This window comes from Leptodactylus fuscus, chromosome 4, assembly GCF_031893055.1.
Source record: "Leptodactylus fuscus isolate aLepFus1 chromosome 4, aLepFus1.hap2, whole genome shotgun sequence".
Classification (NCBI taxonomy): domain Eukaryota; kingdom Metazoa; phylum Chordata; class Amphibia; order Anura; family Leptodactylidae; genus Leptodactylus; species Leptodactylus fuscus.
The window spans coordinates 189,173,284-189,190,488 of NC_134268.1; the positions used below are offsets into that span (position 1 = coordinate 189,173,284).

General features: G+C 41.8%; 1 protein-coding gene across 2 annotated transcripts in view; it reads left to right on the plus strand.

Moving 5' to 3' along the window:
• DPP6 (dipeptidyl peptidase like 6) overlaps positions 1–17,205 on the plus strand; it is a 1,283,113-nt gene that overhangs the window by 238,641 nt on the left and 1,027,267 nt on the right. The window lies entirely within an intron of this gene.

Genomic DNA, 17,205 nt, shown 5'->3' on the forward strand with positions numbered 1-17,205 from the left:
AGAGAGAACAATGTCTCCAAGACTAATGCCCTTTGAACTAAACAAAATCATGTGAATGGAGACAATATGCTGTTGGCCTCACAACTACTGTATATAGAAGTGGTTTGTCACCATTTACCACCATATAATAGAGAGAGTCTCCCACAGGAACATCATAATATGGCATTGCTTTCTTTATATGCTGTGTCTTTTTGTGTGTGTTCGTGATTGGGCCTTAGCGGTGCCCTGAGGGACCATCAAGTCACAGAAGAGGCCTAAAGATGTCGGGGGACATGCAACGCTGGCCCCAAGGGAGGTGACGGACCATGAGTATTGGTATTGTTTTACCCCACTTCCTCTGGGCCTTCACTTTTTATACTTGGTATCTGAAGAGATCCCACAGTACAATAGTAATTTATGGGTGGTGATCCCCAACCAAGTCCGCAATTTTTTGAAAAATTTGTAATGAACCTGGCTTATTACAAACCCGATTCGCTGTTCTACTTTTTATTCAGCACTTTATTGCTTAAGAGTGGGGCCCAATTCAACTTTTGCCGTGAAGCCTCATGGCTACTTGTTACACCTCTGTTAGCCACAGTCATGTAGTCTTATGAGCGCTTATGTGTTCCCTCTTGTATAGAGATGAGCGAGTAGTATTCGATCGAGTAGGTATTCAATTGAATACTACGGTATTCAAAATACTCGTACTCGATCGAGTACCACTCGCTATTCGAATGGAAAAGTTCGATGCAGAACCAGCATTGATTGGCCAAATGCTATACAGTCGGCCAATCAACGCTGGTTCTTCTCCTACCTTTAGAAGTCTTCTCCGTGCAGCTTCCCCGCGGCGTCTACTGGCTCTGAATTTACTCTGCCAGGCATCGGGCCTGGGCAGAGCCGACTGAGCATGTCCGCTTGTAGAAGGATTAGAGGATCCAGCCCAACCCTCATTCGTGGACTTGATAAGTATAATTTGATCGAACGTTGCCTACCCCTGAAACGAGCATTTTTCCCCCATTGACTATAATAGGGTTTGATATTCAATTCGAGTAGTCGAATATTGAGGGGCTACTCGAAACGAATCTCGAATCTCGAACTTTTTACTGTTCGCTCATCTATACTCTTGTATCCATATTCACCAACATTTCTATTGAAACTTATGGGATATCTTAAACCCACCAAGGAAAGTTTCCAATTTCGGGCAGACAGTCCCGTGGAAATTGGAATTGTTGTTTGCATGTATAATATTAGGTGGCAGTTTTGGAACATTAAGCAAGTCGTTGCTCAATGTGGATGAGAGAGTCTCCCGTGTACAGCCGCACAGGCGGAGGAGTGCCAGCAGCTTGGAGCAGAGCAATTTAAAGCAACAAAGAAGAGAGGCACAAGAGGAGCCTTCTGAGCATAGTGAGGAGCACTACACAAAGATTAATGTGATGTCTAAATTTATGGTGAACTCAGCTACAAATAAAATCTGCAATGCAGCAATGTTCTGCTATATCATGGCCTATGCATGACGTTAGTAATAAACCTTAACAAGTACAGGAAACGCATCGGTAAGCTTATTGCTCCCTGGATAACCCCTTTAATTGTTTCATTTGTACAACTATAGATCCATTTTGGAGGTACAACAGCTGGTATATTAGGCAACGATGCTGTATGCAACTCATAACCAAGGAACGGCTAAAAGTTCTTGGGCCCCATGGAAAAATCTGTAATAGAATCCCCGCCAACCATGTGCCATTGATAATGTTGGAGTCATCTAGGGTCCAGAGTGCGACAAACTGTGTGCGATTCTTATTTCTACACCCTTATTCCCTCTCTTCTGCCATGGATCATATGCAGCAAAGTTTACCTTGACCACGTCAAGTTAAACACTGCTCTATCTGTATATATAAAAAAGAATGCAAAGCAGCCATACAGAAAATCAATTTCTTGCAGCTGTTCCCGGAGTTCATACAATGTACATTTGTGAATGTTTATCATACAGCTGCATAGAGCTTTACACGTATAGGTCATATACAGTATATAAGTTGCTGGAGAGAATCCTTTGCCTGATTTTAGACACAGGCTGCAGTTGTAGCCAGGAAGACTGTGTGGGAGGTTGTGTGATTTGCATGAACACCACATAATGCGGCTGCAGGAGGACTGCAGTGTTTGGAGAACAGCAGCAACCCATTAAATATACCCTGGGAAATTAATAAAGCCAAACTGCATAGTGTTGTTACATAATTCCATCTGCAAGTGACACTGTTAGAACAGGATTATGCAGAGCAATATGCACAAGACGTACTCGGCACCATGACGATATTATATATTAAGCTTTACGTTAAATGAGATTTCACAATGACCAAAGTCCCTTACATGTTACCGTGACCACACTTATTATATACTTCAATAGTAATTGGTGGTGGTTTATGTAAATGTCTTGCTTTTTGAGTATTTCTGTGTGGATGAAACTGTGTACCGGTTAATTCTGTAGAATACCTTGTATAATGATTCTGTGGACGAGCGCTCTGCAGCCGGTGGTACAGATGTGTCCTAGCTTACCCTCCCTCTTAGCTGGATATGTGCAGAGGTCGACGTGGATTTCTTTACCTTTCCTCTTGCCTTGATAGGTCACATACATCTATGTCCTCCTTTTACCTTTCCTCCTGGCTAGACATGTTTAGATACAGATCTGTCTCCTTTTGCCTTTCTTTTCGTCTGGACATGTTCAGATACAGATGTGGTCCTTCCGAGGTCCAGATACAGATCTGCCCTCTTTTACCTTTCCTTGTAGCTGGACATGTCCAGAGGTCGATGTGGTCGTTCTTAACTTTCCTCTTGTCTTCATAGGTCAGATACATATATGTCCTCATTACTTTTCCTCTTGGCTAGACAAGTTCAGATACAGAAGTGTCCCCTTTTGTCTTTCTTTTCGTCTGGACATATCCAGATGCTGATGTGGTCCTTCCAAGATCCAGATACATATATGTTCTCCTTTAGCCTTTCCTCTTGGCTGGAAGTGTCCAGATACAGATGTGTCCCCTTTTACCTTTCCTCTTGGCTTTACATATTCAGATTCAGAAATGTCCCCTTTATCTTCTCTTCTTGGCTGATATGTCCTGATATGTGTGTCACAAGTTGAGCACTTTTTCTGAAAGCAACCTGATCTCCTGATCGGTATGACAAAGAGATTTTATAACTATTCTATTTTAATCTATGTGTGTCCCCTCTGTGGGACAGGTTGGCAAACTGCAGCCATACTGTTTTTCATAAAACATTGCATTGGTTAACTAAGCTGAACATCAGTAAATGTGCCGACAACTGTATGAGTATCACAGGTTAAGCAGCTTTTCTAAACACAACATGTTTTTATGACAAGTTATCCAAAGGGATATGTTCACTAACCTATTAGTTTCTATGTGTGACCATCCAGTGGTGGAGGATGAATTGTAGCTTTTTAGGCTTTTTTTTTTCAGTATTCATCATAATGTCTTGAATTGGTGTCAAGACAAATTGGAATAGCCATATCACAAATCAGCTAAGTGTGGTCAAACCTATATATCTGACACAGCACATACACAGGAAAGTCAGATATGCAACGCAAGTCTATGCAAGCACACAGCTAGAGACATAAAGATCTGATCATTCATGACTGCATTACAAGTGCCGTCAGTGGATCTAACCATTGGCAACTGGCCTTCTAAACAAAATACTCACATGGGGCATCGGTCAGGAAACTGAAAAATGTAGCTAAACAGCCCATTACTCCTTAAAGAAAACCTTTCTCCACCTCCATCAATTCAAGTCTTAGCAAATGTTAATAGTTGCTGCTCCACTGATTCCAGCACAGTTGGAATTTTTTCTCTAGCTCCAACAGTTCAGCAACAACTGTAGTCCGTTTTGGTGCCTGATGTGCTATGTGTGCTCCGTAATGTCAGAAGGGCGGTGTCAGTCAGGGGGAGTGATTCAGAACTCCAATCAGAGGCAGCCAGTGTCAGAGCTCAGAATCACACCCCTTGTCTGCTCTTGCTTGACACCGCCCTCCTGACAGTACAGAGAGTATAGCATATCAGGTACCAAAACTAAAAGCATTGATTGCTCAAGTATGGTGGGGGGTAGAGAAAAAATCCCAACTGTGCCAGAATCAGTGGAGTTGCGTCTATAAACAGCTGCTAAGAACTGGAGTTGTTGTTGGTGGTGAAAGATCCTTTTTAAAGATGATCTGTCATCAAGTACAAAATAGTAAATGCCAGACATAACTTTTACATGTAATATATCTGAAATACTTGTTGCAGATTTTTCAGTTTTTTTTTTTGTTTTTTTTTTTGAGCAAATTGAATAGAAGGGAGAAGAATAAGTGATTCCAGTGATTTATATTTCCTTTTCCTTTTGAAGCCTCTCTTGGATATAACTTTAAAGCTAAAGAGGCAACAAAAAAAATTATATGGCCCCAGCCCCATGTTGCAGAAAAGCTGCTCTTTTTGTTGCACATTTTGTTGCATTTTTTTGACCCCAAATTAAGAAAGGCTTCAAAAGGAAAGGGAAATTAAAAAAAAAAAAAAAGTTGAATTTCTCTTTTATAATTCACTACTACTTTATTGTAATCGGGCCTTAGTGTAAGACCCCATGCACACCATTGAATGTTGCGGAGTTGAGTTTGCAATGGAATGCAGTCGGAGTGACAGCCAAGTGTTATCCCAGTACATTCCATTATGCATTCACGTCTAAGGTGGCTTCCTATCCATTCTGTTTCGATGACACAGATGATTATAGAGCAGGCCTTATCCTGAATGGAATCAGAATAGAATGAATCCGAAGCCCCCATAGACATGAATGCATAATGAAATGTACTCGGATCTCACCCCAAGTACCATCCAAGTACATTCTGCTGCAAACTCGGCCCCACATCGGTTGTATACATGGAATTTAAGAATGATTTTGCTGTGATTTCACAATTTTTAATACTAGTTTAAAATCTAAAAAGCAATAAGGACATTGCAAATTTGGATTTATTTCATTGTGTTTTTAGCATTTTTGGCAATTTTTTGAAAATACCCAATACTAAACCTCACCTTTAAAGTGAATGTTTGTTTTATTTTTCTTTCATAGTCTATTTACCTATTTATTTTCAGAGTATATTGTTCTTTCCAAGTGGCACCACTATTTTAGTTTGTATTAAATAGTCAAAATGGACAAAAATTGTGAAAAAATACCATTATACCTGGTTTTACAACTACTGTATATACTTGAGTATAAGCCGAATTTTTCAGCCCAGTTTTTGTGCTGAAAAAGCCCCCCTCGGCTTATACTCGAGTTAGCAAAAAAAAAAAAAAAAATGATGATTTTTTTTTTTTGGGGGGGGGGAGGTCTATGACCAGCATCAATATCAATGTATAGAATCTCCCATAAAATAGTGGAAAAAAAAAAAAGAAGCTTTAAAAAAATAAAAAAAAACTAAAAGTTCTAAATCCCCCCTTTCCCTAGAATAGACACAAAAGTAGAAAATTACTGTGAAACACAAACACATTACGTATCCCTGTGTCTGAAAGTGCCCGGTCTACTGAATATAGGGGATCTGCAGTGCTCCTCTTCCCTCGGAAAGGGGTTAATAGGAGCACTGCACATACCCTATATTCAGCCAGGCTGAATTTCAAGTGAGGGGAAAAAAAAAAGTCCTCAAGCTCAGGGAAGGGGCAGACAGACAACCGAAACACCCCCTCCCCTTTCCCAGCACCCAGCAACTACTGCACCCAAAAACTCCGACCGTTTTAATTTTTGAAATTTTCCAGTAGCTGCTACATTCCCCCCCCCCCCCCCCTCGGCTTATACTCGAGTCAATAAGTTTTCCCAGTTTTTTGTGGTAAAATTAGGGGCCTCGGCTTATATTCGGGTCGGCTTATACTCGAGTATATATGGTACTTAACCTAATAGTAGTTACAATACACTGTATGAAGTTTAAGGCTAAGGCAACACAGCAGATTTTGGCCACATAAAAGTAAGATAAAAAAAACCCCCGTCACCCTGCCAGCTACAACTTATGATAGTGAATATAGTTGAACAGTTCGAGCAGAGTTGAATTTCTGCCAACAGCTGGGTCATGGATACTGCATATTGTGGTTTGCAATGTGACCGCATTCACTATCATAATGTAGTTAGGCAACATTGTAATGTTCTGCAGCATGGTTACAAGTCATTGTGTTGCCCTGGTTAAAATATGTTGTGGGAATGTATTTCTGATGGCAGTCATTCAAGAGTTATTCTTGACACATACGGAGGTAGCAAGGTTTAAATGGATTGTCCAGGAATAAGACATATTACACAGGAAGCCGGGAAGGTGTAACATAAAAAAATACTGTCCATGATGCTCTGGTGTCTGCCATCGCTGTCCATTTGGGCACATGCCTATGCCACTGGAGATCTTGCACCACATGTGACCACTGAGGGTAATCTAAGGACCTACCACTGCTGAAGCCATTGGTAATCTAAGGACCTGCCCCTGGGGTCCTGGGGTCAAGTGTACACAGCGTGTCAGTGGGCGAAGACACAGCGTGCCCCATTAAACAGCAGCAGTGGACACCGGAGCACTGGGAGTGCAGGTGAGTATGCATTTTTTTTATTTATTTTACCGCCTCCCTGATTTGTCCAATTCCTGAGCAAGCCCTTTAACTTGAAACCTTGGTGTTCTTTTTTGGGGGGGAATTTTTTGGGAAAAGACATCACATCCAGATGTTAAATGTTCTCCAAGAGGATTATATGAAATGCCATGCTAACAGGATGGGTTTTTTGCTTTGATTAAGCAATTTTCCTGGCATATTTTTGCTTTTTTGCCAAAAATGTATGAAATGTAGCATGTCGGTAACAAAACACACCAGTAAAACTATGTGTGCACTAAACAAAGGCAAAGAAAAAACCCAACAACAATAAAATCTTGACCAATCCTGGAATGTTAGACTTTTGTAAATTGGGGTCTCCAGGCAGTTCAAACTTCACTTTAGCAGAAGGCGACCCTCACTAGTATAGATACCACTGCCCTATTAGATCGATCAGGAGCTTTTAATAGAATTGTATACTTTGGTTCCCCATTGCTGATATTCCAACTCTGGGTCATGTGATTGACCCTGCTCTACCCTGAGGATAAGCAGGAGGAGTGGAGCGGGGTCAGCTTTGTGATTCAGAGTCTAAAAGTCAACAATGAAGCTGAACCAGAAGACTTCTCGGCCTCAGGCTGGGCTATGAAAAGTTTATAATTGAGTAGTAGGGAAAATCTAGTTCATTTTTGAGTTCACTTAGTTCATTTAGTTCATTTTATCTCTGGGAACACAGATCTAGCCTGATGTACAGTCACTACTAGTTCCTTGGATGAGTTATAGCTCATATATGGTCAGTATAGATCATATACATTTTTGAAATGTCTGATCATTAATATTTTATAACATCAACCATTTATGCCACAAACTAACAGCAATGTGGTGACCATTACAAAGGGAACCTCATAACCTGAAAATATTGTCTAGCAGTGACACTGTATAGTAGACAATGAGCTTTTAATAAGAACAAGAAGATTTCTGGTGGGGTAAAAACAGATCTACATAACATCGTATAGTATGCCATACAGAACTTGGCTCTGCATGTTAAGAAGGCTCATAGGGAATGTATCATGGCACTTGTGAACTAAATGTCCGGAATAAACCATTGAACGAATATGTCGCTCAATAGAGCAAAGTATGAAGGTCTAGTTCAATTAGATGTGTATGGCCGAGCACAGCAGTCCCACCTATGGTAGTACAGAACTTTAGCTCAGTTATTTTGCAGAGAAGAGAAGAGAAGACTTCTAAAGGAAGGCGAAGAACCAGCGTTGATTGGCAGACTGTATAGCATTCAGCCAATCAACGCTGGTTCTGCATCGAATTTTTCCATTCGAATAGCGAGTAGTATTCAATCAAGTACGAGTATTTCGAAGAATTCGATCGAATACTACTCGTTCATCTCTAGTTGTTGGTAAATTAGCTCTTACTCACCAAGTGGTTGAATTTTTTTGCTTTTCTGATAGAAAATAGAGTTATCACCCACTTTTTGAATAAACCTGGATTCACACCAACACTTGGGGATTCTGTACCCGAACCCACTTGAAAAATGCAGGGAAAAAAGTCCTACAAGCAAGACCTTTCTCTCTGCGTTTTAGGGCGGGAACCCAATGAAACCCATTATTGTCTATGGGTCTATTTTTATCCATTATAGTTTATTGGGTCAAAGGGTTTCCGGGGGTAACCTCTTTTTAAACAGATAGGGGTTCCATTTTTCGAAAACGAACAAACGGAAACCCAGAGGCTAGTATGAACCTAGTGTTAGGGCCCCTTCACACAGCGTAAGCGCTCGGCTCATTCCAAACCGTACACGCAAGCGCTTCTAAACACTTCCCATTCACTTCAATGGGAGCGCGCGTAAAGCTGGCTTTACGAGTGCTCCCATTGAAGTGAATGGGAAGTGTTTAGAAGCGCTCGCATGTACGGCTTGAAATGAGCCGAGCGCTTACGCCGTGTGAAGGGGCCCTTAGATTGAATTTACTTCTAATCTTCCAGGGGTTGTATCCTTTGCATGGGTGGCGGGATTTTAAGTACAAGGACGTCAAATTGATCAGGATCACAGCGAGAATCAACTGATGTATGGCTGGTAGTATTTCGGTGACAGAGCCTCTTTAAGGTTTACCACTCCTGTACACCTCCATGGAGGCCATATAGGCCCCGATATGGCGACCATATTAAATTATAGGACGTACTAACCCAAGATGTATGGTTGGATGCCAAATTTTTTATTTAGCAATTTAGCTGTTAAACTGTGTTCTAAAGGCTGCTATTAGGAGTGTTTGCTGGTTTCTAATTTCACATTTGTTATGCCTGCATATTCTTGGCACTTAGAAGTAAGAATGTGTTTGTTTTCCTCCCCAGGATCTGTTTAGTAAGGAGCAATAGCAATGAGGCAAGCTGTGAGCAGCATAGTGCTCGCTCAGTGATGAATAAATACAGCTCCGCAAGGAACAACACAAGCCGGGGAAAGGGAAAAGTAAATAAATCGCTTTATTGCAAGGGAAACTATTGTAATCACGCACGGAGAACATTACACCTGCTCTTGATCTGACTCAGACACAATCTCTAGACGGGACGTGGTTCCCATTTTATGTTGTAAATTTAAAGTGCGGAGCAACCGAGGTAATAATTGACAAGACATCGATTTTTAACTTGGCAGTTTTGTGATATGTTTGGCCACCTTCCAATGAAAGCAGCAGTTATAGGACGTAGATGTTAGGAAATTATTTCATAATACCCAGAAGGAACTGACTGTGGGTTTTATTGCACATTATGGAATGGAGACATTGAAGACATGATAGTTGTGCTGGTGGGATTGGGGCGTTTTTTAATGTAGCTCCAATTTGTAGTTTTTTTTTTGTTTTTTTTTTAAATTAAATAAAATAATAATGAATTTTATTGATACCTAAAAGGGGTCGCTTGGCTTTGTAAATCCATTGTCGATATTCTATTAGTGTAGGTTTGGTTCACACAAGAGGTGGAAAAACGAATTAGGCTTTGTTCACATCTGCTTAGGGTGCAATGTTAGGAGTATCCATCATAGAATCCTAAAGAAATCTGCAGAATTTCTTTGTCCAAACAGAATCCCAACAAAAGTCTTGTGGCCCTGGTGCAAACTTTTGTCCGGGGCCTATTACCCCCTCCCTATAGCAAATTTTTGACATTGATGGATCTGGATGCTGCAGCGATATCAACTATAATATATGATGAGTGAGCAGTGCAGCACCCAGCATATAAAAACAATACTGGGAGCTGCGTGCTTTGGGAAACAGCTGATCTGCAGGGTCCTAACAGTCTAAGATATATAGAGATAAGGGGTGTCCAACACCCAGGGCCCTTGCTGATCAATTCTTTGAAGTTACTGTCGTGCTTTTGTGAGCGCCATGACGTCTGCCCTGTTTACATTGCACAGCATCCGTTTTATGATCACTAAACAATGTTATCACAGCCTGTAATAATAGTGAATGGCTGATACAAAACAGATGCTGTGTGATCTGAATAGTGAAGGGGCCCAAAACAGTATTATATGCGCCACAGTGGCCCCCACACAGTATTATAAGCTTCAGAGCGTCTCCCACCCAGTATTATATGCCCAATAGTGGCCCCCACAATATTATATGCTCCCAAAAGCCCATCTCTGGTGCTATTATTATACTCTGGGGTCTCCTCAGACCCCAGGCTATAATAATTGGAGTCCCAGGAAAGGAAAATAATAATAACAAACACTGATACTCACCTTATCTCACCTTTCTTGGGCATCCTGACTCAAATAGGCTGTCTTCCGATGTCCTTGCTGAGGCCTGTAATTGGCCCTCAGTGGTCATGTGGTGGCACACTGATGTCATTATGCTGCTGCACCCCATGTGACTGATAGGGCCTAATCACAGGCCTCAGTCATACAAAGGCAGAGCATCGGAGAGGACGCTGAGCCCAAGAGATGTGATTATAAGTATTTATTATTTTTAGTCACTTCCGCTCGGCTAGTATCTATGCCAGGGCTAGGGTTGAGCCGATCTTGAGATTTCAGGATTGATCTTAAAATCTGATTTCCGATCGTTTTCCACCCGATCGCGATCGGGAAATTTGTTTGATCACCGATAGGGATCCGATCTTTCCCGATTGCTCAACCCTATTCATGATATATACATGAATAGGGTTGAGCCGATGTTGAGATAACCTCTGACCTCGATCCCGCCGGAAAAGATTGGGATCGGAATTCCGAACGCGATCGTGAAATTTACTCGATCACCAATCGGAATCCGATCTTTTCCGAACCCGATCGCTCAACCCTAGCCAGGGCCCCTTTTCATTTGCAATATGTATAGCAGCTACCAAGCTTTCCCCAACCACTATCATAGTGGTCTGTGGCTCCAGACATCTGCAGCTGGCCACGGGCCCTATACCCTACCAGGCCTAGTCGCGGCCTGTTTTCAATGGGAGATTGCAGCAGGTCATGGAGAAATGAAGCATCCTGCTCGATTTTTGCTGTGGATTCATCTGGACCTAATCATCAGTGGTAATCCAGAAATGCAATGCATCCCTTTCTGTCTAGACCATGGGCGAAAATGACTGCGGCGGGATATGATTAGAAATTTCTCTTTTTTTTTCCCGCTGTGTGAACATACCTTTAGGGAAATCCTTGTGTCCAATTCCACAACAACCCCATTCAGATAAATTAAGCTAATTTTCCATCTCAGAAATTTCTACGACAAATCTGACACATGACAATAGCCTACACTTTGAAGTACCAAGAAAGAACTCAACACAAATACTGTTCGAACATACTATTCAGATGTTATCCATAGATAGAGTCCAACTACAAAAAAACTATTCTACTCCCCATACCCTATGTAGCAATGTCCAGACTCCGGTGCAATTTATCAGCACAGTTACAGTAGGAATGTCTTGGCCAGATTAGTAGTATGAAGTCTAGAAGTCATTCGATGGTCATCTTCCATATGGTCACGCAGTAGCCCTTTAGTGCTGTAGAAGAATGACAAGCCAAAGTTAAGCATATCCATTTAATTTGGATGGTTCTGATACAGGTTCTTCTAAATTGGTACACACTTATATATTTTTTCAGGAGGGAGTTGAATAAACTGGTGGCCATGCATGTTTCCCACCACTCCACACCATCTATACCAGACTCACACCATCTATGGCACTGATGGAGACACTGAAGTCCTGCACTTGGCTATCAGACCCCTAAGAATTAAATGGCACAAGAGTGACCAATCACACACCATTCGAGTTCTCCTTGGAGATAGGTGATACATGTTTACTGTGTTATAACCACTTTATACCCTTGGTAAGATAAAATAAACTAGAAGTTGACAATAGTTGAGTAAGAGTGCTCTCACGTAGTGCTCCTGGCCTCATGTGTTTACTGCAAATTGCCAGGACGCATCTGTACTTTCCTATCTGAAGCGTCCGCTAATTACCAGGCTGGATATGTACTTGCCATTGCTTCAATACAGATGCGTCCCGGCAGTTTGCGGTAAACACATGAGGCTAGGAGCACCATGTGGCAGCACTTTAAAGTATTCCTCTACCCACAAATATATCAAATTAAAGATATTTATTTCTCTTGGATACATTATCCACAGTGCTTAACAGACATTGGGGGAGTTATCAACACATCTACGCCGGTTTTCTTGTATAGATGTGTGATTTTGTGGCGCAACTTTGGCACAGGGCGCTTACTTGCACCAAATTTGAGACACATTCCTAGTTCTATGATTCGATTGCCACATTCTGCAAATGTGGGTGGAGTGGGGTGGCCTGGGACAGTTTAGTTTGATATAATTATTACACCTTGGGCCAGGCTTTCTTCACTTGAAGGCTACGCCAGCTCCTGACTGGTATAGACTTCCTTTTTGGTACATGGTGTGCACCAGATTTATTAAGAGCACAGAGTATCCTAATAAACAGGTCTAATAATCTAACTTTCCTATTACAGTGTTTTGCAGTGTTGGAGGAAACCAGCGTACCCACACCAACACAGACAAACTCCATTTAGGAGTCAGTCAGCCCTCATAGCACAGGGAAATTACCTGCTATGGACTGTTCTCCATGATGTTACAATTATGGTAAATTAGCCTCTGCCCACGACTTCGTCTGCGGGTTGTTGGCGTCGATGATACCCCTATATTCAGCAAATTACTGCCGTTAATGGTTTGCCTGCTCCGGCATTTCCGCAGCTCTCAAGCTGTCTTGCCGCTGACATTGTTCCTCACACCGTGCCTGTGATTGTTCAGGCATCTCAGCAGCTTGCTGGGATGCCATATAATGAGCGTGTTGTCGGTGTTGATGAACTGCCTGATCCGGCGTTTTGACAGCTGTCAAGCTGGCCTGCTGCTGAACTCGTTCCTCGCGCTGTGCCCAATTGTTCTGGTATCTCAGTAGCTCGCTGAGACACTGTATAATGACCGTGTTGTTGGCATTGATGATCCGCATGCTTTGGCGTTTTGGCAACTCTCAAGCTGGCCTGCCGCTGAACTTGTTACTTGCACTGTGCCTGTGATTGTTCCAGCATCTCAGCACTTCACTGGAACATCATATAATGAGCGTGTTGTTGGCATGTTGAAAATTGGCAAACTGCCAATTTGGATTGAAGGTGTTTGCCCATGTCAGTTTCTCAGCAGTTCCTGGAGCAGATCAGATAATATGCAAATGCATGAACACAAACCACTGAGGGTTAGCGTGTGTTTACACAGGGAGATAACAGCCCTAGCTTTCTCAGAAGCTGAGATAAGAGCAGTGTAATATAGTATGTGAACATAAATTCATAACAGTCATGGAGCCATGTCATTTACCGGGATATAAAGTAGCCAATGTTTTAATCAAGGCTACAATCTATCTATATGCCGAATTTCATTCAAATCTGTTCAGCCGTTTTTGCGTGATTGAGGAACAAACATCCAAACACACAAAACATAAACACACAAACGTTTTTTTTAATATTAGTAGGATTCTATAATCCACATATGAATCATACTGCATAATATATTCCATATTCATATGTAGACAGATCCTTCCCCTCACTGGGGCGCAGCAGAGGACCCCTCCCCTACTATAGCTCTGTACTAGGTGTTCCGTCTCCTCTGGGATTACAATAAAATGTCTTTGCATGTTATAAATGAAGCCTCTGCATGGAGATCAGCTCGGTGTTTAAAGGCTGCCGCTTAATTACAAATCCGCACATGACCACTGATTTAATTAATTGCAATTTGGGACATGATGAGAATGACTTTACTTTTGAAGAACTTTCACTGGCAGCATCATCCCCCCGCTCTGGAGCTGTCTGCTGGTGAATGACACGATTGTCATTAAGATAAATAGATAAATGGCGTTTGCATTCTCAATCAGCGAGGAGACTTTCCGTGGAGAGGTTCACAGCATCTGGCTTATTCATGCAGCAGATAGAAGAGTCCTGAATTCAATCTAACTGACTGTCAGAGACAAATTCTACAAGGGAAAGTTGATCAGACAGAAACCTGATTTTAATGTGAACTAATCCATGTGAAAACACTGCAATTTAAACTCTGTTCACACTACTGTTTGGGGGAGGGGTGCACCTTTTGTTTCCCTCAAGCTTTCCAGTATTTTCTGGGGAAAACTTAACTTCTGTTCTTGGCTGCGTGCCTGAAATGTTCTCGGATTTTTTTCCTGATAATGGGTTCACTAAATGGCCATGAAGCTTTCCCATATTTGGAAATCAAGAGATTATGAGATATATGTTACATTGTGTCTGACGAGACAGAGCACAGTTTCTTAAGAGTATCACTGAATCCACATGCGGCATACCCCTGTCCCCCTCTTTTCCCTTGACATGTGTGTGTTGTTTTTGTTTAGTTTTCAGATAATGGGTGGTAGACCTGTTCTCTTGGACCTCTCGCTGGACCAAAAACCAACTCATCACTTAAATATTGTCACATCCCAAAACTCTAGAAGTAAGAGACTCAAGTGACTCATTGTATCATCTCTTCCAATGCCTTCCAAGGAAGATTCACACTTCCTGATAGTCCAAACAGAGGGAACAACCAGTGGACAAAATCCATCTTTTAACCTCTTACAATAGATTTGCCTATTGGATAGATGTCCTGTTGGAAGTGAAAGTTGGTAAGAGTCACGACTAGGGTTGAGCCGATCTTGACTTTTCAGGATCGATTTAAAATCCGATTTCCGATCATTTTTCATTCGAACCCGATCTCGATCCCAATTCCGATCCCAATGCAAGTCAATGGAATTTTTTTATTAATCGGAGATCAGATTTTAAAAGCAATCCTATTCACTATACAGCATGGAATCTAACAATTGTTAGAATCCACGCTGTGTAGTGAATCACTAAAGTAGCCAGAGGATTTTTTTTTTTTAATCCTCTGGCTACTTAGTCCCCCCTGGTGTCCACTTACCTCTAGAGATGGCTGCTCCGGTGCCTTCCTTCTTCTTGTCCTTGCTGCCGCTCCACGCTGCAGTCTTCTCCCATCGCTGCCCCCTCCCTGCGAGGAGGGGAGAGGGTTAGGAGAGTGTGTGCAGGTACTGGGAGGGGAGACGTCACGTCTCCCTGCCCTGTACCCGCCCACACTCTCCTAAGCCACAAGCCCCGCCTACCTAGCGCTTTAAACACTAACCTGGGAGGCAGGGCAGCGAGGCAAGAAGACTGCAGCGCGGAGCGGCATCGAGGACAAGAAGAAGGAGCAGCCATCTCTAGAGGTAAGTAGCTGCTAGAGATGTTTAGTTTAGCCTCCCATTTCACTGAATGGAGGCAGCCGGCGCGCAGGGAGTTAAGGCTGTGTGCCGGCTGCTTCCATTCATTCCTATGGAACTGCAGCGGAGCCTTCACATTGAGTATACAGCATATACAGTGTGAAGGCTAAGCAAAGCATTGTGGGAAAAGATCACCGATCTCGATCCCACATAAAAAGATCGTGTTCGGAATTCCGATCACGATCGTAAAATTTTCTCCATCGCCGATCGGAATCCGATCTTTTCCGAACACAATCTCTCATCCCTAGTCACGACCCTCCAATAATGGTCTTAGATGGGTGACTGATTTAGGTCCTTACCCAAGATTGATCTGTAACTATAGAGGATATTTACTTGTAATTTGTAGAATTTATGATGTATATTTTACTCAACAGTACTTTCTGGAATAGTACAAAGGTTCTCCAAAGGTGTAAAACCTAGTTGCGCCCATTGCTTGTACAGCAAGAGGTGACATTTTGGCACTCAGTGTATGGTCTTCATGTGCCACAACCTGATGCCTTGTTCATGTTGAACAGGAAAGCTCTCATATAAAAGAGAGGTTTTCCCACACCTTCAGGTTGTTTGTTTTGGGCTTCTGTTGCTAAGGATTTGGTTTGTGCCATCCAATAACTCAACCACACTTGTTGTTTCCTAAGAATAGTATGGAAAATCCATTGTGTGCTAAGAATTAGTTACTGTGAGTGTTGAGTGCAAACCTCTCTAAGAACTGGACAGATTTGTTGTGTGCCATGGGACCACCATTTTCATGGTAAATGCCCAACACGACTATGGATGGTTTCTTCTCCAAATAGATCACAAGTTAAATTTCCTTTATGGCAGTGGGGTGATTGCAACAATTAGATGGTGGCCGAAGAATCTTCCAAGAAGAGATAGAAAAGATCCGACTCTCGTGGTAAAACACTGTAGTAGATCAGATTCTTCCATTGAATGTTTTTGTATATTTGCAAACTTTCTAAAAGAAGTCTTTCCACATGGATCAGTCAGCAGATGTACAGTTTCATATAATACACGGGGTAAACATTCACAATGGTCCAGACAACACCTAATTGCTGAACGCGGTGTGAATCTCGCCTTAATGGATAGGCTCTGATACAAGTCAACTGCAGGAATCCAATGGAGAAAGTCATCAAATTAGATGTTTAAAGATTAAACTAAATGTTTCTTGTCATTTATTAATAAGGATTGTGAGGCTGAGACTGTGAGATGTGAAATGGTGAATTGTCCATTGTTTTAAATATTTATACTTTGTTGATCTCTTGCTGATGCAGATATTAGATATCTCAGACGTGACATAAATAATTCATAGGATTAGTATTAATTTGTGAAGTAATATTTCCTTATCGCCTGCAGATGCCCCTGTTTATGACAATTTGTGGAGATGACGGATATACTCCATTAGTTTCTTTGTAGTAGGCGTGACTTATAAAATATTCAGGGACCTGTATGTAAGACCTCATTATCATGAATTATTGTGATATGGTGAATAATCTTGGACTAATTACTTATAGTCATCAAAGTGGCTCTTAAAGGGAGTCTGTCAATATAACCCAGCGTAGCACTTCAGATAGATAGCAAAGGGTCATCTGAATGAAATGGAGTTTTCCCCTTGTTAATCTGTGCCTTTGTTATTGAAACATTGTGGTTTCTGTCAATACGAAAATGTTCTCTTTGGAGCAACAAGGGCATTGCCATTGATCCAAAGAGGTAAGTGACAACGCCTTTGTTACTCTAAAGAGCTCAGTTGACTTACAAAGGGAGAATACTGTTTTGTTCAGGTGACCCTAACCTATCTATATGCAGGGCTGAGTTGATAGTTGGGTTCTGGTGGCAGACCCCCTTAGAGGTTGCCCTACACATAAGACAAATATAAACCAATTCTACTGTCTAA